We start from the raw sequence: 24,828 nt of genomic DNA, 5'->3' as shown, positions 1-24,828 counted from the left end.
TCAGTTTTTATTCCATGTCTCTGGTTATATTTTGCTTGCTTGCTTGTTTTGTTGATTAGTTTCCACTTATAGGTGAGATCATATGGTATTTGTCTCTTTTTTTTTAATGTTTAGTACCCGCAATATCATAGGAATTATGTAGCTTCAAGGATTCTGCTTTGAGAGAAATAACTTTTATTGAGAATGCTTAAGTCCTGGCATAATTGTTAAAATTTGTTCTAATTATTTTATTTTTTAAGAAAATATTTTATTTCATAAGTCACTTATAAAAATATCATCATGGTGGAGGCCCTTGTTAAATCATTCTTGGTGCTTTCAAAATCCAAAGGAAAATTAATCAAATACCTTGATCTTTTTCATTTCTAATAATCTTTTCTTCTACACCACCTTAAACATTTATTCACCTAAAAATATCTCAAAAACTTGTCATTACTGTTATCCAAATCTTGAAAATTTCAGCTTTGGCTTTAAATTTGTTTTTATTGTTGACATCATTACAGATGTTCCCCTTTTTTCTCCCTTTGCCCTCAACCACCTAGCCCCCTGGCCTTCACCACATGTTATCTGTGTTCATGAGCAATGCACACATGTTCTTTGGCTATCTCTTCCAGTGCCCCTGCCCTCCCTCTGAGATCTGTCAGTCTGTTCCATGTATCCACGATTCTGGTTTTACTTTGTCAGTTTATTTTGTTCAGTAGATTTCACATGTGAGTAAAGTCATATGGTATGATTTCTTTCTGACTGGCTTATTTTGCTTAGCATAATTATCTCTGGGTCCATCCATGCTGTCACAAGGGGTAAGGATTTCTTCCTTTCTATAGCAGCATAGTATTCCATTGTACAAACGTACCACATCATTTTTATCCACTCATCTACTTGGTCTGGTTCTGGATCTTGGCTATTGGAAATAACACTGCTGTGAACATAAGGGTTCATATATTCTTTCTGACGGTTGTTTCAGGATTCTTAGGATGTATTCCCAGAAGTGGGATCCCTGGGTCAAATGGCACTTTCACTTTTAGTTTTTTGAGGAAATATCATACTCTTGTCCATAGTGACTGCACCAATCTGCATTTCCACCAACAGTGCACTAGGCTTTCCTTTTCTCCACATTCTCGCCAGCACTTGTTGTTTGTTGATTTATTGTTGATAGCCATTCTGGCAGGTATGAGGTGATACCTCATTGTAGTTTTAATTTGTATTTCTCTCATGATTAGTGACATTGAGCACTTTTTCACATGTCTATTGGCCATTTGTGTGTCTCTGGAGAAATATCTATTCAGGTCCTTGGCCCATTTTTTAATTGGATTGGTTATCTTCCTGTCGTTGAGTTGTATAAGTTATTTGCATATGTTTTGGGAATTAACCCCTTACCAGATATATCATTGGCAAATATGTTTTCCATACAGTGCATTCTCTTCTCATTTTGTTGATGGCTTCTTTTGCTGTGCAGAAGCTTTTTAGTTTGATGTAGTCCCATTTGTTGATTTCTCCTAGATTTCCCTTGCCTTAGGAGATACATTGGCAAAGATATTGTTACATGAGATGTCTGAGATTTTACTGTCTATATTTCCTTCTTTGATTTTTAGGGTTTCAGGACTTATATTTAAGTCTTTTATCCATTTTGAGTTTTTTCTTGTGCATGGTGTAAATTGGTGGTCTATTTTCATTTTTTGCATATTTCAGTCCAATTTTCTCAACACTACCATTTATTGGAGAGACTGTTTTTATTCCATTGTATGCTCTTGCCTCTTTTATCAAATATCAATTGACCATAAAGGTGTATGCCTTGAGAAAGAACAAAGTTGGGGAGATCACAATACTGGACAGCAAACTATGCTACAAAGGTATTATAATCAAAACAGCCTACTGCTGGCACAAGAACAGGCACATAGATCAGTGGAACAGAACAGGAGCCCTGAAAACAACCTAAATTTTTTCTCTTTTAATCTGTCAACGTGCTACTGAATTCCTGGGATATACCTTGGTCATGTGCATTTTTCTCTTTTATATATTGTTAGATTGGGTTCAGCAAGATTGTTTTCTCATGACGATCATGCCTAGTTTTGCTAAGTTACTAGTTTCAGAATTAGTTGACCTATGTTTAGTTTTGAATTTTTATGTTGCCCACAAATGCATAAAACTTAATCATAACTTCTATCTCATGACACATTGTCATCTCTAGTCATTGCATCCATTTCTTACCTATTTTTATTTATTCCCTTTAATAATAAATATGCATATGCTTACCACTAACTCCAGGTATCTAGAAGGATCTATATTATCAGGATCTATATTATTAATAAGTTATTTCTCAACTATGTTCTACTCCCATATTCAGTTATCTGCTTTCTCCCCAAAGACACTCATTTTTCTTATTTTCCTACTTTTCATTTTCTTGTTTAGTTATTTGGTTGTTTTTACTCACATATATGTGGGCCTAAGTAATAGAATTTTGTCATTTTTGAATGTTTAGAAAGAATGACATACTCTGTGTAGTTTTCTGATACTTGCTTTTGTTATTTAGAGTTATTTAGAATAAATATAATACTAATGTTTATTCATGTTGTTAATGTTGCACTTATTCATTCATTTTCACAATTTGAAAATAAATGTATCCTGGGATTTTTTAAAAGGTGCCCAAACACAAATCATAAGTGTTTGGGTCAGGGAACTATCACATGGCAAACACATCTAGACAGCCACCATCCAAACAATAGAGAGAAGCTATCAGCATCCCAGCTGCCCTCAACATGCCACTCGTACCCACTAGGCCCCTGTCTGCAGAGGTACTATGCTGGCTACTGATACCAAACATAGCTTAGGTTTCTAGTTTCCACATTTTCTTTGTTGACTCATAAGGTTGAGCTCCTTTTCATGTGTTTAATGGCCAGCTGGCTGACTAAATGCTGTTGGGAAGTGGCTCTTTAAGTCTTGTGATAATTTCTCATTAGATCAACTAATTTCGTATTAACGATCTTAAGGTTTTTTTAAATAAATTCTGAATGAGTAATTTGTTAGGTATGTATCTTATAAATACCCTTTTATACTCTATGACTTGCCCCTACTCTCTCTTAATGGTGTCTTTTGATGAAGAAAAGCTCTTATATTTAAATTTAATTATAAATCTGTCTTTTATGGATAGAGTATGTGTACATATACACACACATATACATATATACACATATATATGAAATTCTCCCTACTTCAAGGTCAGAACTTTTTTGTTTTATCTTTTACATTTAGATTTATGAGCTATTTGGACTTGGTGTTTATAATGGCATAAACTAGAGCTTTGAAGTTCAGAGTCTTTCCTAAAAATAACCTGATACTCTAGCATTATTAATTGAAATGATCATTTTTCCCCACTACAATATTGTGCAACCTTGTTAAAAATCAGGTGACTATAGGTGTAGGTAGGTGTAGGTGTCCCTCTTTTCTGTTTATCTGCTTATTGGTCTATCTTTATTCCAATTCTCAACTGTATTTATTATTGTAGTTTTGTATTTTTATCCAACATAGGAAGCTTTTTAATTTTATTCTGTAAAATCAAAGATTTCTCAACTATTCTCAGCCCTTGGCATTTTTATATTCATTTTTAGGATCTTCTTGTCGATTTTCACAATGCAAAATTTATTGGGAGCTTGAATAGAATTACATAGAATCTAGTAGATCAGTTTGCAGTGAAAGACTGACCTTATAATCTGATGTCTGAACATAATATACTTTCCATTTCTTAAGGTCCTTAATTTCTCTCAATAACATTTTTTATTTTCTATGTGGCATTCTCTCACATCATTTACTATATTTATCCCTAGGAATCTGATGATGCTTGAAGCTATCATAAATGGTACCTTTTAAATGTTTATTTTAAATAGTTGTTTGAATATATATTATGTATGCATTTATCTTAACTGTGATCTATTAGTTATTCTATCCCAGTTGATTTAGTGGTAACTGTAAATATTATAATTTCATCCCTGATTTATTAAACTATAATAAAAATTTGTATTTTATCACTTCTTCTATAATTTAAGGACCTCAGAACAACTCTATTGACAATGGTTTACATTTTGAGCTATTGTTATCACATACTTTAATTCTATATAAATTTTGAATCCTGAAAGTCAAAATTATTATTTTTTAAGATTATTTTTACAGTCAATATTCATTTTATTTTCTGCTTGTTTACCTTTTTAAAAATCTTCATTCCTCCCTACTTTTTCTACATTTATCCAAGAATATTTTATTTTTGCCTGAGGATCTCCTTTTCCTTAATCACAGTTCTGCTAATGATTAATTTTTTAAATTTTTCTCTAAAAGTGTCTTTATTTTTACCTCTATTCTTGAAGGAAAGTTTTGGGGAACATTATAATTCTAGGTGGACAGTTATTTTCACTGAAATTTTGCCTTCCATTTTTATAATGGGCTGAATTTTGTTGAAGTCCTTACTAACCTTGAAATACATCAGGATTTGACTGTACTGTATTTGAAGGTTGGGTATTTAAAGAAGTAATTAAGTTAATTGAGGCATTGGAGTGTGCCCTACTTTAATATGACCGGTATCCTTATAAGAAAAAGATATTTAGATATTTCCTGGTAATCTCCTCTGGTCTGCAAAGTTTCTGCTGAGAAGTCAGCTGGGTAGTCTTACAGGAGCTCCCTTGTGGATAACTAATTGCTTTTCTCTTGCTGCCTTTACAATTCTCTCTTTGTCTTTAACTTATGTCATTTTAATTAAGATGTGTCTTGTTGTTGGCCTTTTTGGTTCATCTTGTTTAGGATTTTCTGTGCTTCCTGGACTGTGTGTCTATTTTACTCATCAGGTTAAGGATATTGTCTGTCATTACTTTTTCAAACAAATTTTCAATTCCTTCCTCTCTCTCTTCTCTTTCTGGCACCCCCCTGATGCTAATGTTGGTATGCCTGAAGTTGTCCAAGAAGCTCCTTATACTGTTCTGATCATTTTTTTGCACGCGGTGTGGGGGGCATCTTTTTGCTGCTCTGATTGTTTTCTATTCCCTTATCTTCCAAACCTCTGATTTGATTCTCTGATTCTTCTACTTCACTTTTGATTCAATGTGAAGCATATTTCATTTCATTTAAGTATTCTACATTTCTGACTAGTTCTTTATGTTTTCTAGTTTCAATTTTATGTTTTCTATCTCTGTTGAGGTTTTCACTAAGGGCATATGATCAATAATACTGTGATAGCTATGTAGGGTGTTGATGGGTACTACATTTATCAGAGTGATAACTTAGTAAGTAATATAATGTCTAATCATGGGTTGTACACCTGAAACTAACATAATATTGTGTGTCAGCTATAATTGAAAAATAAAAAAACATTTAAATTTAAAAAAGGAAATTAGGACACACAAAAGAAAAACATATGAAGACATAGGAAGAAGACAGCCATTTATAAGCTAAGGAAATAGGCCTGCAAAGGAATCAACCCTGCTGACATCTTGATCTTGTATTTATACCCTTCAGTACTATGAGAAAATAAACTTCTGTGTAAGCTCCCTGGTCTGCAATACTTTGTTACGGCAGCCCTAGCAAACTAATAGTCTTTGATTGCTTCTTTTGAGAAGTCACCTATCTGTCTCATTCTTTATCTTTAGAAGATATCATCTATTTTTTCCTGGTAATTTTTAAGTTTCTCTCTATGTCTTTTGTTTTTAACATTTTAATGTGATAAGCATAGGTATGTTTTATTTCACTTGTTATTTGTAGGGGTCCTTGAAGCTATGGATTTCTTTTGTCAGTTTTGTAATGTTCTAGCCTATTAACTCCAACTATTGATTCTTTCTTCTTTTCCACTCTCTAGGACTTTGATTTTGTGTATGTTAATTTTTTAAATTTATTTATTTAATTATTGTTCAAGTACAGTTTTCTGTCTTTTACTCCCATCCCAGCCCACCCTCCCAGTGCTCTCCACCTCCCTCCCATTTCCACCCTGCTTAGTTTTTGTCCATGTGTACTTTATACTTGTTCCTGTAAACCCTTCTCCTTTTCCCCTGAAATTCCCTCCCCTCTCCCCTCTGGTCATTGTCAGCCTGTTCTCTATTTGAGTGTCTTTGGTTATATTTTGCTTGCTTGTTTGTTTTGTTGTTTAGGTTCCCATTAAAGGTGAGATCATATGGTATTTGTCCTTCAACACCTGGCTTATTTCGCTCAGCATAATACTTTCCATTTCCATCCATGATGTTGCAAAGGCTAGTAGCTCCTTCTTTCTTTCTGCTACATAGAATTCCACTGTGTAAATGTATCATGTATGTTCATTTTTTAGCATGTATCTCCTATGTTCTTTTATTTATTTCATGTGTGTGTGTGTGTCTCTGTTTCAGTTTGGATATTTTTCTTATTTGTAATACAAGTCACTAAATGTGTTTGGCTATGTCTAACCTGCTATTAATCCCACCTATTTAGCTCACAATTTGTTATATGTTTGTTCCAGAAATTTAATAATATTCTTTTTCAAGTTTTCAATCCTGAAAAAAATTATAGATATTTTTAAAACTGTGCTTGATTAGTCCACTATTTGCATTTCCTCTGAATCTATTTTTATTCAGTACTCTTCTTCTGTTCATCAGTTTTCATCTTTTTCCCTAGTTGCCTTTCTCTGATCCAGGGATTATTAATGAAACTTTGAAGAGATTATTTGAAACTTTGAATAACGATATCTCTCTTCCTAGAGTACTTAGTTTTTTTCCCCTAGCAGGTATTTAGGATATATCTGCAGATTACTTTAAAGCAAATGGGAATTCACTTGACTCCAAAAGTTAGGTTTTAATTTTTCTGGGGGTGGTTCTATTTCAAGTTTATCTCTACACTTAGATGTTGACTTTTACTGTCCCAGTTGAAAACCTAAAGCTGTTACTCTTTATGGCCATTTACATCCAATCCAAGCACAACTTTCTCCTAAGCTTTTCAAAGCCTCTCAGCTGTTGCCTTTGAATGAGCAAATGTTTCACATAAAAAAGAGCACCAGAAACTGCACTCACCTCTCTGGATTCTGCAGTTTATGCTATCATCTGGGACTAATTGCTTTTAACTTTAAGAATTTTCTTAAGTATTTCTTATCATGAGGTTTTGCTAGATATAAAGCCTATCCACTCTTGTTTGTATTTGAACATCTGTGTTCCATGTCTATTCTGGAAGGATATTTTAGTGGGTATTGAATTCTAGTTCAGCATTTACTTTTTGGTGTTTAAAGATATTATTCTATTGTCTGCTGACTTCCATAGTTTTACTATAAAAGCAATCAAATATCCATTGCTATTCCATCAAAGATGTGTCTCTTATTCTTTGGCTGTTCCAGGCATTGGTTTTGGTTTAACCTAGGTGTGGTTTTCTTTTTATTGATTCTTCTCTGTTTCCTGAGCCTTTTGAATTTGTGAGTTGCTATCATTCATCAATTTTAGAAATATTGCTCTGTCTTAATCTTTGCTCTCCTTCTGATACTCCACTTATATATGTTTGTTAATCCTTGTTTTTCTCTTTTATTTTTATACTCTTTGTGTTTTGAATATTTTTTATTAATCTACAATTTATTTTTTTGTGTTTAAGACATTTTAAATTAACTCATCTTCAGACTTACTCACCCTGTCTTCTGCTGTGTTTAGTAAAATTTAGTCCAATTCTGATTCATCCCTTCCCTCGATTTTGTCATCTCTGGCTTTTTTTATTATTATTATTATTATTTCTATAGTATTTTTTTCATTACCATGTATTCCCCTTCTGCCTCTCCTCTGCAATCATCACACTTTTGTCCATGTTAATGACAATGCTTTTTCCTTTTTGCTTAACCCCTCCACCTCCTATCCTCCCCCTGATTTAGTTGTCATCCTGCTTTCTACCTATGAGTCTGTCTCTATTTTGCTTGTTAGTTCAGTTTGTTCATTAGTTTCCACATATGAGTGAAATGATATGGTATTTGTCTTTCTCTGATTAGCTTACTTCACTTAGCATAATTTTCTCCAGTTAAGTTGTGTTTAGTGTCATTTTTTAGCCCTAAAATTTACAGGAAATCAATTCTGTTCATTGGATAATTTCAACTTAGCACTTTAGCTCCTACCCTGAACAGCTTCAGAATCTGGCAAATGTCTTGAGAAACACCATGCATTTATGTTACACTTTCCATTTTTGGCAAGAATTGTATCCTGTACACTTCAGGAGATTTTACTCTGCCATTTATACATTTCTTGGCTGCTGTTCAGTGTTTTGTACAAACTACCTAGCTAACTTCTCATGGTGCGAACTTGTCATTTGTTTGGAAATTTTTCAGTTTCCAATGTATCACATCTTTCAAACGTCTATTAGTTTCTCTCTTCCTCATCAGGGTATTTTACCTAGGCCAATTGTACTCCTACACACCCTCGGAATCAGTAAATGCTTCCAGAGCAGTGAATGGCTAGCTATTATCAACTCAGACAATAAGGGCTCTTTCTCTGTGGAGTTTTAGTTAATCAGATTCTCATGACCTTCATGGTATCTCTATGAATAATATTTTTAAAATATAACCATGTTTATGGTCATTTCATAGTGTTGGCCTGATGAAACATAGTAAATCAACCCTATTTAGAAGAATAGGTCTATTATTCTTTGTACTACAGTATCCCTTATTCTATAAGTCAGGCACTCAGTGTGGGAACTCTTTCAGTTTTTCAGGGCATCCATTCCATCTACTCCTGCAAGAACTTGAATATTATTCATTATATAATTTGGGGTACATTATGCATCCTAAAAATAGTGTTTGTCAAAACTCTGTTTATCACCTGAAACTCCATTTATTCCTATTCTGATAATGAAATAAATGCTTATAGTTATGCAATTGACTATCATGCATTTATGAGTCCAGAGAAAATAGTGTTTGCTAAATTAGTATAAGTAGCCACTAATCTCTCCCCACTCATCACCAACATTTGTTTATTTTCTTTCCCCAGGCACTGGTATGAAGGTTAATGGTTTCACATTCCTTAGAAAAACTAGGAAGAATTTTCATACCTTGCTTTTGTACTGTATAAAAAAATCTGTCATGAGGTATGGTGAGCTTCCTTCTTTTCAATGGGCTCTGCGTTTGTGAACTGAACCAGGTCTGGGAATAGGCTATAGGATCATGACTAGACAAATAATTCAGGTTGGATCTCTGATCAAATGTCTTTGAAAAATGTTGTGTTACATACCAAGTAGCTTCTTAATGAACTCCTTACTGTTTGTTCATTTCTATTTATCCATAATTAGCAATATCTGCATTTAAAAAAATTCTTCAGGGTATGATGACTATGCCTGTTCTATTCTTTATCCATACCTACTTTGTTTCTTTCTTTAGGGTTTGCCTCTAGGCTAGCTGCTCCAGAGATCTCCTATCCCAATCCATTGCAAATGCTATCCTTTCTACTAGAATTCATAGCCTAGTAAGACTTGCCTTTTGAGTGATTTTTAAAAAATTCTAGTGCCTTTGTCACCAATATACTCCACAGGAATACTTTGAGGAACATGAAAAAATAGAGAAAGAAGACAAAAGTTATCCTTGTAATTCTGGGATAAACCCTATTTGATCACATTGGATTATTCTTTAATAAACATTATAGCCAGATTTCAACTTCGTGTGTTATTTAGGATTTTAACAGCTACATTCATAAAATAGATTAGTATAGTTTCTTTTCTGTGGACATTCTTTAAAAACAATTGAAATTTAGTCAAGTTTTCAATTTCTTGAATAAAATTTTGATTATTTTATATTTTTAAAACCAATTAATTTATTAAGATTTTAAATATATATTTCTAAATTTATTTTTAATATATCCCATCCCCTCCACACTCATTGTATTGTTGTCCCTGTCCATGAGTCCTTTTCCTCATTCCCTAATGATTTTAATTGTCTACATATTTGTCCTCTCATTTTGTTTGCATTTTCTTTCTTTTAGATTTGCAATAGATGTATCACTAATTTTTAAAAAGTAGCTCCTACATTTACATATGAAAATGGCTGTTTCCTCTTGTGCTGTTAGATTTATTTTTTATTTTCTCATAATATAATGGTGATTGTCTTTTTTATTGGGTCTTGAATTGCCCATTTGGTTCACTTTTGTTTAATAATGAAAACTCTAAATTTATATATTTTCTACAATATAGTGTGGAAAGATTCTACAGTTTTTTGAAGTAAGTTTTATTATAAATGAATGTAGTGTTTGCTTAGTATAGCATCCATTCTTTTCCCAGCCACCACCAAAGTTTGATTATTTCTCTTCTCTTTGTACTACTATTTAAATTAATAACTCTTCCACTTTTTAACTCTTCTTTTTTAAGAAGAATTTTCATAGTGTGTCCTGTGTAAATCAATTGATTTTTTATTGTTGTTCAATTACAGTTGTCCCAATTTTCTCCCCATTACTCTCCTCTGCACTACTTACTCAATTGTGTTTTAATATAAAAGTTTATTTGGTGCTTTAGGCTTTTTCTATTTTTATTATTCAAAACTACATAATAAATAAACTTATTCATCAGTCATTTTATATTTTTTAGCATATCTTTGGAATAGAATACAAGAGGTAGGAATATCATGTCAAAGGGTTAATGTGTGTAATTGCTCTCCAGATACTTCCAAATTTTTCATCATAGGGAATTATATCAATTTCCATTTATATTCTTTGCACCAATATACACGAAGATCTGTTCCCCACAGCCTCAACTAAAGCATAGGTTGGTAAGCTTTTAAATTTTTGTCAGTTAATTGGATGAAGATGTTTCTCGTTACAGTTTTTCATTCATGTTTAGTCATGTATCGTAAAATACACAAAACTTGTGTACAAATATATGAACTTATATATCCACTCTGCTTGCAAAATTAATATTTCGTTATCTCAGAAAGTTCTCTTATATCCCTTTCCTCAATTCCTCACCTGTAAGCAATGACCTTTCTGCTTTTGACCACAACAGACTAAGTTTGCCTATTCTAAAACATCTCATAAGTGGTATCAGATTGTTTAAAATTTTTATTTCTTTTACTATGTTTAGTATTTTTAATATGTATCTATATAGTTGCATGTATTAATTGGTCATTAATTTTTACTGCTAAATAGTATTCCATTGCATCAATACCCAAATCTTATTTATTACTCTGTTGAGGAGCATTTGGGTTGTTTCCAGTTTACTCATTCTAGTGAGTGAAGAATGATATGTAATTTTGCTTGTAATTTGAACTTCCCTAATGTCTAATAATCTTGAGTACTTGCTTCTTCTTAATGGCTATTTAATTATCTTCCTTTGCAAAGTGTCTTATTAAATAATTTCCCATTAAAAATAATCTGTTTTATTATTGAGTGGTAGGAATTGTGTATATATCCTGGATACAACACTTTTGTAAGATAGGTATACTGAGAATAGTATTCCCCAATCTGTAACTCTATTATTCACTTTTAATGCTGTCTTTTGGTGAGCCCAGGTCTTAATTCTGTGGGTTTTTAATTGATGAATTATCAATTTATTTTACATTGTACTTTGTGCTGTTTGTATCAAATCAAAATTTTTTTTTGTTTAATTTAACTAAGATCATGGAAATAACCTCCTATGGTTTTCATCTAGAAGCCTGTCACTTTTAGTTTTTACATTTGATCTATGACCTACCTCAAATTTTTGTGTACAGTGTGAAATAGAGGTGCAGATTAATTTGTTTTCATATGAATGCCTATTTTTTATGGAATAATTAATTGAAAATATATTCCTTTCTCTTTTGAATTGGTGCATTTTTGTTGAAAATAAATTGATTGCACATAAATGGGTATATTTTAGGTAATCTGTTATGTTATATTCTATCGACTTATTTTCTGTCTTTACACCATTAACACACACTTCAGAGAACTGTTACTGTAAGTCTTCCAGCTTTTTATTCTTTTTGCAATATTGCTCTCACTATTCTAAGTCATTTTTACTTTTATACAAATTTTGCAATGATATTGAGTTCTATTAATATGGCATATCTCTCCATTTTAAAAATCTTAACTGTTCAAGACTTGCCTGAACTCAGGTAGTTCACTGTATAATTTTGGATGCTATTGTAACTTATATGATTTTTAAATTTTTTCCATGACCTAATCACCTCCCAGGGTCCTTACCTCCAAATACCATCACATTATGGGTTATTTTTCAACCTATCAGTTTTGGGGAGACACAAATAAACCTGTTATTCCCAAACACTAGTCTGAAAGTGATACTCAGCACTTGTGCTTGGATTCCATTGATGGCAACAAGACACATAGACACTCATGAATGCAGAGAACAGTGTGGGAGTAAACAACAATATGTGAGCAATAAACAACAAACCTGAACAATAATTTCCTAGTAATAGCCTGACAAATGGAAGGGGGATATTAGTGAACCTGCCATATACAGAAAAGAACTATGAGTTAGCTAGTAAGAAAGTATGAGCAAGCCCCTTCTTTATCATCTTTATTGATGGAGGAGACTGGAAAGTGAAAATACTCACTTTTCAAGCCCAGATTCAGGTAACAGTGGTGAATGATACATATCTCAAGATGTAGCCAAAGTCCTTGTCCCTCAAGGAGAAAGCTTTTTTAATCCCTTTAGTCCTCCACTTTTCCCCCCTATAATATGCCAATGAGGCCCACAGCTAATGATCATGAGTATATAGATCCTCACCTCATTCAGTGAACAGATAGAAGGAGTGCAGGTCAAGGACATTGTTGCGTGGTTGATTCAGCCTTTATCAGGTCCTTCAGATGTTTTTGTTACCTTAGTAAATTAACTGTATCCCTCATTCTTTATATGACTATTTATTGGGGTTTGGTTAGTTGCAGCCACAATCCTAACTGATATATAATTATAGTAACTGTCCCATCCATGCAATTTATTTTTCCTTGAGACACCAGAACAACTTTTATTAAATTCATTAATTAGTATTTGTCTTCAGCTACTTTCATACCCAAAGTAATTTTAAAATTCACACCACCCCAAATTTTACAGTATTCTTTGCACCAAGATCACTAAAATAATATGGATTCAGAATCCAACTGTTTCAAAAACCTCTTTCACATTAATTAAGCAAAGTACTCCCTAGAAAGTTAAAAACTAAAATGCCCATTATTGGTATAAACAAACATGAAAGTACGCAAAACAAACAAGCAATCAAAATATAAACAGAGACATTGAAATAAAGAACAGACTGACAGTAACCAGAGGGAAGGAATGAGGGGGATAATGAGGAAAATAAGGGGAAAAATCATCAAGGAACATTTATAAAGGACTTATGGACAAAGCCAAAGAGGGGTAGTATCGATAGAGGGTGGGAGGTAGGGGTGGAGGAGTGGAGGGGAAGGGATGTGGAAAAATGGAGACAACTGTACTTGAAAAACAATGAAAATAAATAAATTAATCAATTAAAAACCCAAAGAAAAATATACAAGAGAATAAAAACATTAAAATAACATGTTATAATGTAGTAGTTATACCTCCTACAAAGGAGTATATTGGAGGAAAGGAAGCGAAAATATTTAATTGGATGGAGAAGAAGAATTGGTCATCTGATTTCAAAGACAAGAGCTGTGAGTAGATTAGGAAGAGGAAGAAAAATGATAACACTATGTTTAGTAGAAGGAAGTGAGATTATTGAGCATGGAGCAATGAACTAACCCAAGTACCCTTGGCATCCTGAAAATAAACACAATAATACCCTGCTAGGTTGGCAGTTAAGATTCAATTTACAAATAAGTTGTTGAAAGATTATACATTCTACTTTATTTTATTCTATTTAAAGTATACTTTATTGATTATGCTATTCCCATTTTCTCAATTTTTCTCCTTTTATCCCCCCTCTGCCCTGCACCCCAACCCTCCAGCATCCTTCCCAACCTTAGTTCATATCCATGGATTGCACATATGAGTTCTTTGAATTCTCAGTTTCCTATACCATTTTTGACCTCTCCCCATCTATTTTATGCCTACTAATTATGCTTCTTATTACCTGTACCTTTTCCTCCCTATTACTCCCCTCCCCCTCCCCACTCAAAACCCTCCATGTGATGTTGATTTCTGTGATTCTGTTTCTCTTCTAGTTGTTTGCTTAGCATTTGTTTTTCATTGTTGTTGTTTTAGGTTCATTTGTTGCTGGTTGTGAGTTTGTTGTCATTTTACTGTTCATAGTTTTTTATCTTCTTCAATTTCTTAGATAAATCCCTTTAACATTTCATATAATAAGGGCTTGGTGATGATGAACTCCTTTAACTTGACCTTATCTGAGAAGTACTTTATCTGCCCTTCCATTCTAAATGATAGCTTTGCTGGATAGAGCAATCTTGGATGTAGGTCCTTGCCTTTCATGACTTGGAATACTTCTTTCCAGCCCCTTCCTGCCTGTTAGGCCTCTTTTGAGAAATCAGCTGATAATCTTATAGGCACTCCTTTGTAGATAACTCTCTCCTTTCTCCTTTCTGCTTTTAAGATTCTCTCCTTATCTTTAATCTTGGGTAACTTAATGATGATGTGCCTTGGTGTGTTCCTCTTTAGGTCCAACTTGTTTGGGACTCTCTGGGCTTCCTGGGCTTCCTGGTCTTCCTGAAAGTCTATTTCCTTTGCCAGATTGGTGAAGTTTTTCTTCATTATTTGTTCAAATAAGTTTACAATTTCTTGTTCTAGTTCTTCTTCTGGCACCCCTATAATTTGGATGTTGGAATGTTCTAAGTTGTCCCAGAGGTTCCTAAGTCTCTCTTCATTTTTTTGAATTCTTGTTTCTTCATTCTGTCCCAGTTGGATGTTTATTTCTTCCATTTGTTCCAAATCATTGATTTGAGTCCTGGTTTCCTTCCAGTCACTGTTGGTTCCCTGAATGTTTCGCTTTATTTCACTTTGGGTATCCTTTATTTGTTCTTTCATTTTGTGACCAAACTCAATCAGTTCTGTGAGCATTTTGATTACCAGGGCTTTGAAATCTCCCTCAGATAGGTTGGTTATCTCCCCATCGCTTAGCGCTCTTTCTGGAGTTTTGCTCTGTGCTTTCATTTGGGCCCTATTTCTTCATCATGGCACACTGGTCTGGTTGGTCAGTTGACTGTTTCTTTAAGTCCTTGGTTGTCAGAGTTCCATACAGTTTGATTTTCTGGCACTTCTGGTTGTTTATTGATTTTAGATTGGTTGTTTTTCCTCATTTTGGTTGTGCAAGGAAGTGAAAGATTTCTACCTACACCTCCATCTTGTCCAGAACTCAGATTGTGCATTTTAATCACTATCTTCACCTCAAGAGTACCACAGGACAGATAAATGAGTATCACTTTTAGAAATTTCTTAAAATTGAAATGAATTTGACAGCATATTTCCAGAAGAAGTTCAATTTGTCAATTTAGTGCTTCTGCAGAACTTTACCACTTTTACTGAGGAAAGGACTGTCACCCACTCCCATTTCATTTCTTATAATGCTGATTCATTGGTTTTATTTTTGGTGTCATAATTTAGAGACTGAAATTGTGTGCAAAAAAATCATTCCCTTATGATTTCCATTGTCTCTCTGAACTTTATGCAATAATATATAAATAAAGCATTTATTGCCCATCCATTTACAAAAATCTATATTGTCCTTCATAACAGTTCCTCATTAGTGAAGACAAGCCCATAGTTTCTACATTAATTTTCTTGTATCTCAAATGAATCGATGCTGTTCCACTCCTTGTTACCATTATTTATGACCTTCCAAAGTGTAGACCCTTGAAAATTAAAACTGTAGAAACATTATTTGCTGGAAAGCACTAATTCCCATAATAAAATTTTAAAGTTCCCTGACTTACAAAGTTATTGCCCACTTTAATTTTGTTACTATTTCCACATGAATAATGGTTTCTACAGCCTGTTGGGTTATAAAATGTGGCTATTTGTCCCACAGAACACTGTTGAGTAATATAAATAGATGCTATTTTTACAGTAGGTAGTTACCTACTAACAAAGGAAGGGAGCAAATGGAATCAGACGTTAAGCCTTATTAACTAGGAAGGGGCAGCTTCATAGACACCCCAGGGGACAGGAACATCCTCTGCAAAAGGGATGTTAATCTCTTAGTAGGGAGGAAGGACTGACTTTCCAATCACCCCATGGAAAAAGCAATCAGTTTGCCCAGATCACCAGGAGTGGGAGGAATAAACAGGAAGAGGAAAATTCCTCTGCTAAGACATGTAAAATAGGAGCAAAAATGGTGACCACAAAGGGCAGGAATTTAGCCTGAGAAGATATCTGGGGAAAGGATCAGATAGGATAAGGGAACAAAACCCCAGAAAATCCAGAAAAGGGATTGGATAGTTTGAAAGAAAGCCTGTTCTCTCCCAAGCCCAAGGAAATATCAAAACCTAACAAAGGCCCATCTCAATAGAACCCACTTGCGCTCTCTCTCTTCAGCAACTGCTGCTAGAGCCTACCCTCTCTGTACATCCCTGAGGGCATAGTATTTCTTTTCACCCCAATAAATCTTGGCACTATGCTTAAATTTCTTCTACACACGAATACCTGAAATTCTTTTCATGCAACTTTGCAAGAGTCCATTTTTCTCCACAGCATTATCACATAGTTGGGATAAATGGATAGAAATATTGTTGGCACATGGTAAATTGGCAGATACTTGGGGGAGCACATCACTGTCATTTGGCTGTGGATTATGAGCATTTAATTCATGCTTTTTGCTAAGATTTGAAAGAGAAGGAGAAATATATATAAAAATCTCATAATCTTTGACAAATTTACTAATATATTTTGAAATATGTGATTAATTTTCAAACTTAAGTTTGTGAAACAATCTAAGCTTCTCATTAAACTCTTGAAAATAAGTTTAAAGCTGTGTAGCATATAGGATCTAAGGCTATGACTAAGTTAGAGAACTTACTCTGTACATTTCACATGATACTGCCCAAAACAAAAAGCTAGGCATAAGATTATATTAAGATAATAAAGCATTAAAACTATGGTGATTTTAAAAATACAATAAATGAAAGAAAAAAGAATTGGACTGTCTTTCTCTCTCTCTTTTTTCCTCTCCATTCCCTCTCCTCTCTCTCTCTTTATCCCCAACCTCTTCTCTATGTGTTTGTTTCTCCTCCTGGACTTGGAAGTGAGTTAAGTGTCCTTGCTCTGCGATGCAGCTTCCAGACCCCTTTCCTTATTCTTCCCTCTCACCTTCTACCTCTCAAACTGAGTGATATACCATATCATAAGATTTGTTCACCTGCCATTTTTTGGTGTTGATGTTACTATGAACCTCTTTATTTTACAGTAATCCTTTTCAATATTATTTTATGGTTTTAATATAGAAAGAGGCGATTCTTCCAATACCCTGGTCTCCAATTGTACAAACTCCACTTCTGCAATAACCTTATATACAAACCAACCTCAGCTTCAGCTTCTCATGCTCATCCTCTAGAGTCTAGATCTTCATGTGACCAATATCTAGAGCCCCTCCAAAATCTGAATTTATTCCATGACCACCACCCACTATCACTATAGCTCTCTCTTCCTATATTATTCCAACCCCAACAATTTTTTGTAACCATTGAGAAAATCAATTCAATCATGCTACAACCTCCTATTTTCTTTAATCAAATGGGGTATTTTTTTCTCCTTCTTTACATTCTTCATTAAAATTCCTGGTCTTATAAACACTGTTACATATACATACACTCATGGTTCTCTTATATCAGGATACATTAGTCTTTCAAATTTGTTCTTTTTTTAAAAGAGTGTTTTGGTTTCAAGGTCCTTTGATATCTTATGTGAGTTTTAAATTTTTTTTTTAAGATTTTATTTATTTATTTATTTATTTATTTATTTATTTATAGAGGGGAAGGAGAGAGGGAGAGAAACATCAATGTATGGTTGCCTTTTGTGCGTCCCCTGCTGGTAGTTAGCCTGCAAGGAACGGGCCTGCAACCCAGGCATGTGCCCTGACTGGGAATCGAACCGCGATCGTCTGGTTCGCAGGCCCGCGCTCAATCCACAGAGCTACGCCAGCCAGGGCTTGAGTTTTAGATGGGTTTTTAATTTCTGAAAAATTGCCGCTGGGATTCCGAAAGTTATTGTACTAAACCTGTATGTAGTTTTGGGCAGTATTGTAATCTTAGCAATGTGAAGTCTTTGAATTTATGAAAATAACATCTTTTATTTGTACCTTCTTAATTTTACAGCAGTATTTTATAGTTTTAAATATACTAGTCTTTTTCCTTCTTGGATAAATTTATTCTTAAGTATGCTACTTATTTTGTTTAATTTTTATTAAATTTATTGGAGTAGTATTGGATAAAAACATTGTATAAGTTTCAGCAGTACACCTTTATAATACATCATCTGTATACTCTTGTGTGTTTATCACCTTGTCTAGGCTCCTTCTGTCACCATGTGTTTTACCTTTTTTACCTCCTTCATCTTTTACCCAATTGCTTCCTCTCTGATAGTATGTTACAAGATTTATTTTGATAGAATGGCAAATGGAATTGTTTTCTTAATTTCCTTTTAGGATTATTTATTGCTAACACATAGGAACACAACCAACTTTTGTTAGTTGATTTTATGTTTTACAACTTAGCTGAGTTTGTTTATTAGTTTTGATAGTTTATTTGTGAAATCTTTCAGTGTCTCTACATCTAAGACCATGCTATTAGCAAAGATAACTTTACTTTCTCCTTTCTAACTTGGGTTTCTTTTATTTACTTATTTAAATTATTATTATTTCCCTCTAATTGCTCCAATTGGAACTTTCTCTACTATGTTAAATAGATATGGCAAGAGTGGAGATCCTTTTCTTGTTTCTGATCTTATAGGGAAAAATGTAAATATTTTACCATTGAACAAAACATTATCTTTTTCATATATGATCTTTATTATATTGAGGAGGTTTCCTTTCTGTTCTCAGTTTATTGTGTGTGTTTTTTGAAAATATGAAAGCATGTTGTAACTTTTTAAATGTGTTTGCTTCAAAAATTGAATTGGCCATGTAGTTTAATGACTTTATTCCATCAATAGGATTTATTATAATGATTGGTTTTTATATGTTCAAACATATTTGCACTTCAAGAATAGATCCTACTTTTTCATGGTAAATTCTGTACTGTAAGCCTATTTTAGGATCTTAGTTACAGTATTCATGAATAGTATCCTTGAGTAGGGTTTTTATGGAGTCTTTGCTTTGAGTATCATGGCTATGCTGCCCTCAAAGAATCAGTTAGGAAGTGCTTCCTCCTCTTTAATTTTTTTGAAGAGTAAGAAGGATTTGTGTTTATCCTTTTGCAAATGTTTACTGAATTCATCAGTGAAGTCATATAGCCCAGGTTTTTGTTGTTACTGTTGGAAAGGTTTTATTACTGACTCAACCTACTTACTAGTTATAGGTCTATTTGGATTTTCTATTTATTTTTTCAGTAAATTTTGGTAAATTATGTATTTCTAGAAAATTTCACATTTCATCTAGCTTTTCTTCCTTCTAATAATTGGTATTTATTTTACTTTTCTTTTTAAAATTCCTTATGGTACAAAGTTAGGGTATTGATTTGAGACCCTCCCTCTTTATTAATGCATGCATATGCAGTTTTGAGTTTTATTCTTAGAACTTCATTTGCTGCTTTCTACACATTTTTATATGTTGTGTATTATTTTATGTATCTCAAAATGTCACCTACTTTCTGTGGTGATTTCTTCTTTGACTCATTGGTTGCTTAAGAGTATGTTGTTTATTTTCCACTTATTTGTGAATTTTTCAGTTTGCTTCCATTATTTCTAGTTTTATTTAAGTTTTCATCTGGAAAGATACTTTGTATGATATCAGTTTTTAACTTTATTAAGAGTTTTTTGTGGCCTACTATCTGGTCTGTATTGGAGAATGATCCATGTGCACTTGAGAAAAATGTATATTCTGCCGTTGCTGTGTGCAATGTTCTGTAAATGTCAGTTAGATCCAACTAGTTTATAGTATTGTTCAAGTTTTCTATCTCTTTATTGATCTTCTGTCTTTTTTTTAATCCAAACTGGGGTATTGAACTCTCTTACTATTATTACAAAACTGTCTGTTTCTGCATTCATTCTTTTAATGTTTTTTTAAATATATTTGGGGGGCTCTGTTTTGTTGGTGCATATAATTGTTTTATCTTCTTGATGAGTTGACATTTTTGTCAATCTATAATACCTTTCATTTCTTAAAATTTTTGACTTAAAGGTCCATTTTGTCTGATAGTACTCTGGCTACCCTAGTACTCTTTTGACTACTGTTTGTATAGAATAATATTTTCCATACCTTCACTTTATCCTAACTAACTGCATCTTTAGATACAAAATGAATATTTTGTAGACAGCATATAATTGGATCACTTTAAAAAATATTTCTGTCAATTTCTGTCTTTTGGTTCATTAGTTTAATTCATTTACATTTAAAGTAAATACTGCTAAGAAAGACTGTTGCCATTTTGCTATGTCTTTATTTTTTAAGTACAAATCATTTTATTAAAAAAGCATTTTTATAAGAGTAGGAAATTAATAATATATCCATTTTACCTATAATTTTTATTTTTCAATTATAGTTTACACTCATTATCATTTGTATTAGTTTCAGGTATACTGCGTAGTGGTAGACAATCATATACTTACAAAGTGTTCTCCCATATATTTCCAGTAACCACTTAGCACTATACATAGTTATTACAATATTATTGACTATATTCTCTATGCCGTTCTTTACATTTCCATGGCTATCTTGTAACTACCAGTTTTTACTTCTTAATTCCTTCACCTTTTCCACAGAGTCCCCCAAACTCCCTCCCCTTCTGGCTACTATTAGTCAGTTCTCTGTATCGTTTGTTTATTTTGTTTCTTAGATTCCACATATAAGTGAAATCATATGGTATTTGTTCTTCTCTGTCTTATTTTGCTTAGCATAACACCCTCTACATCCATCCATGCTTTTGCAAAGGAAAGATTTCATTCGTTTTTTATGGCTGAGTAATATTCCATTGTATATATGTACCACTTCTTTTTAATCCAATCATCTTGGCCTGCTTCTCCTTCTTGGCTCTTGGAAATAATGCTGCAATGAACATAGGGATGCATATATTCTTTCAAATTAGTGTTTTAGGTTTCTTCAACTATATACCCAGAAGTAGAATTGCTGGATCATTAAGGCAGTTCCATTTTTAACTTTTTGAGGACCCTCCATACTGTTTTCTATAGTAGTTGCACCAATCTGTATTTCTACCAACAGTGCACAAGGGTTCCCTTTTCTATACATATTTGCCAACACTTCTTTGTTGGTAGCTATTCCGACAGGTGTGAGATGGTACCTCATTATGGTTTTTATTTGTATTTCTCTGATGATTAGTAATGATGAGCATCTTTTCATATGTCTATCAGCCATATCTCTGTGTCATGTTTGGAGAAGTGTTCATTCAGGAAGTCCTCTGTCCATTTTTAATTTGATTGTTTGGTTTTTGGTGTTCAGTTGTATGAGTTCTTTATAAAATTTGGATATTTACCTCTTATCATATGTACCATTAACAAATAACTTCCCTATTCAGTGGTGGTCTTTTCATTTTGTTCATGGTTTTCTTTGTTGTGCAAAAAATTTTAGTTTGATGTAGTCTAATTTGTTCACTTTTTCTTTTGTTTCCTTTGCTTGAGGAGATATATCAGAAAAAAAATTATTGCTAAGAGAGATGCCAGAGGTTTTACTGCTTGCCATCTGTTTTTTATATGTGTCATAGCTTTTTTGTTTTCTCCATTACTGCATGTCTTTTTCTTTAGTTGCTTTTTTATAGCAACATATTTTAATTGCAATCTTATTTCTTTTTGTGTATGTTCTACAACTATTTTCTTTTTGATTACTATCTTTTGGGATTACATATAACATCCTAAAAATATAGCAATGTAATTCATATTGACACCAGCTTCACTTCAATTACCTACAAAAAATAAATCTCTGCTTCTACAAAGCTTTGTCTTCCTTTCATGTTGCTGGTTTCACAAGCTATATCTTTTTACACTGTGTACACAGCAACAAAATTTGTAATGCTTTTATGTATTTTTCTTTTAAACCCATGTAGAAAATAAAAAGTGTAATTTTAAACCAAAATTAAAATAATGCTGTATATGTGTGTGTGTGTGTATATATATATATATATATATATATATATATATATATATAACTTTTCCAGAGATTTTTTTTCTTTATTGCTATGAGTTACAGTATAGGATCCACTCATTTCTACCTTAAAAACCCTCATTAGCATTTCTTATAGGGAAAGTCTGGCAGGAAGAAACTGCATCATATTTTGTTTACCTAAGAATATCTTCATTTCTCCCTCATTTTTAAGGACAGTTTTACTGGATATAGAATAATCAGATGACAGGTTTTTTCTATCTTCAATCTTCTTAAATACATTATCCCACTGCCTTCTGGCCTCCAAGTAATCTGATGGGTTAGCAGCTGATAATCTTATTGAGGATCACATTTAATGATGATTTTGCTTCTTGCTGTTTTCAAAATTCTCTGTCATCGCTTTTGAAAGTTTGAATATAACATGTCCTGGGGTGGGTCTTGCCTGGGTTGTAAGTAGCATCCTAAATTCCCCCATATGAACAGCTGCTTTTGAATATCCTAATTCCCCAGAGAATCTCACCCTAATGTCTCCTCTGAGCCTTAGATGTTCTACTGGATGTTTCTACTTTTACCCTTTTGTCACAAGTGTCTGTGGGTTCAAAATCACCTTTTACCTTTTATGAGCAGCACCTACCACTTTCCTGTGTTAGTTCGGACTTAGAAGAATGCCTTATATGAGTCTTGCAGCTTTTCCCCAGATGAGTTAGAACAAACACACCCAATCATTTGCAACCCAATCAAGGCTGCTCTGCTCCCTCTGAATCTAAGAGAAAACTAGAAACTGGACTGCTGTTGGTTCAAGGCCAATACTAGTACCATGTGGTGAGAAGCCCCTTCCTTTTCTTTTATAGCCTTTTCTTATTTGACATCTAGAACACTCTTGTGATTTTCCTACTTTCTTCACCTCTTCCTCATATTCCATTTTGGACAGATTTGAGGGCCTCTGGAATAATCTTTGGACTTCATATCTTCTCTATTTATTTTTTGTTTTTTTTTCTCATTTATCTGTATGGTAATTAGTCCCAAATGTATATTTCAAGTTGGGGCTTCTCTCTCAAATGCCAAAACCATCCAACTGTCAACTTGACTTTATGCTTGTATGTTTTATAAACATCTCAAGTTCCACACTTGATCTTAGCCAAAAGGCCGAGAAGCGATAAACATCTCAAGTTCCAAAATGGAACTTCTGATCTTGCCTTTCAAATCTACTGCCCTTGCAGCCACCATATCTCTGTTGATTACAAACTTCCACTTTTTTAGAGCAAAAACCTGGGGCATTTCTTGACTCTTCTTCTCTTACTCTCCACATACAAGTTGTTACCACATTTTTTTGGCTGTACCTTTAAATTACCCAGAATCCACTTTTACCATCTCCTCTTCTGTCACTCTCATCCAAGCCATCATTCTCTCTCCCTGGATTGCTTTTAAAATAATTACCCATTACTGGATATTTCCTTTTAGTTCCTCTATTACTTGATCTCAACACAGCAGCCAAAAGCACTGGTTTAAAATGCAAATCAGGCTATAGAACTTATCTGCTCAAAACTACAATAAATCTCATTTTACCATAATAAAAGCCAATGTTTTTACAGTGGCTTATAAGCACTTGGAAAAGTATATGCTAAATAGCACCTGCATTGGAATCGCCAGTGCTGAGTGGTTGTGCTGGTTAAAATTCAGGGTCCTAGGCCTCATTCCAGACCTTCTGGATAGGAACCTCTGGGAGTGGGTCTCTGGGATCTGTATCCTGAACTGGCCTGCTGGTGACTATTGTGTGCACTGAAGTTTGAGCACCACTAGTTCATACTATGTATTTGATCAGCTTCTCTTCTCTTGCCGCTCTTAATTCAGCTATTATGATTCTCCTTGTTCACTCTGCTCTAGGTATACTGGCATCCTTCATGTTCCTCAAAAGCCTCCCCTTTGGGTAACAGTCTTTGAAGTGACCACTCTTTCTGCTTAGAAAGCCCTTCTCTCACACTAGTGCATGCTCACCTCCTCACTGGCCCCAGGTTTGCCTACGTATTATCCTCTTAACAGGGCCTCTTTTGCACTTTCCTGCTCATACTCATATCTAGCCCTGCCTCTCATAGTCCTGACTTCCTGAAAACCTCTTCAATTTTTTCTTTTTTTCTATGGGCTATAAAATTTCTAACATTGTATGTGCTATTAACTTACCTCACATATAGTGTATGACTTGTTTTTTCCTTCTAGAATATAAGCTCCACAAGGAGGGGATTCTTGTCACAGATCCCAAGTGCCTACAATGTCTGGCACAGAAGGTAGCTCAATAAATACTTGTTCAGAATGATTTGCTGGAATAATTCATGAAGCTCTCATAAATTTTTATTTTTATCTTTGACATAGAAAAGCATATGAAAGCAAGGACTAATAGAAGTACTTACTATAAGAATAAACATGAAGCCCTGGCTGGTGTAGCTCAGTGGATTGAGCGCAGGCCTGCGAACCACAAGAATAAACATGAATATGAAAACAAATACCACGTCTTATTTGAAATGACCATATCTTCAATGAATTTTTGTTTCTACTATGATGTATGCACAGAGCATTTCAGGAAAAGTGTTATAAAAGTGAACACTTTGAAACAAAGATGTCGTAGAATATTTATAAAGACCACCCATTTCCTTCTCTAAGAAATACCCAGAATTAGTATAAATTTCTTCTCTAAAGATTTGTTTCAT

This window comes from Sturnira hondurensis, unplaced genomic scaffold, assembly GCF_014824575.4.
Source record: "Sturnira hondurensis isolate 20B ecotype Veracruz unplaced genomic scaffold, ASM1482457v3 Scaffold0012488, whole genome shotgun sequence".
NCBI classification, from domain to species: domain Eukaryota; kingdom Metazoa; phylum Chordata; class Mammalia; order Chiroptera; family Phyllostomidae; genus Sturnira; species Sturnira hondurensis.
This window is presented reverse-complemented; position numbering follows the sequence as displayed.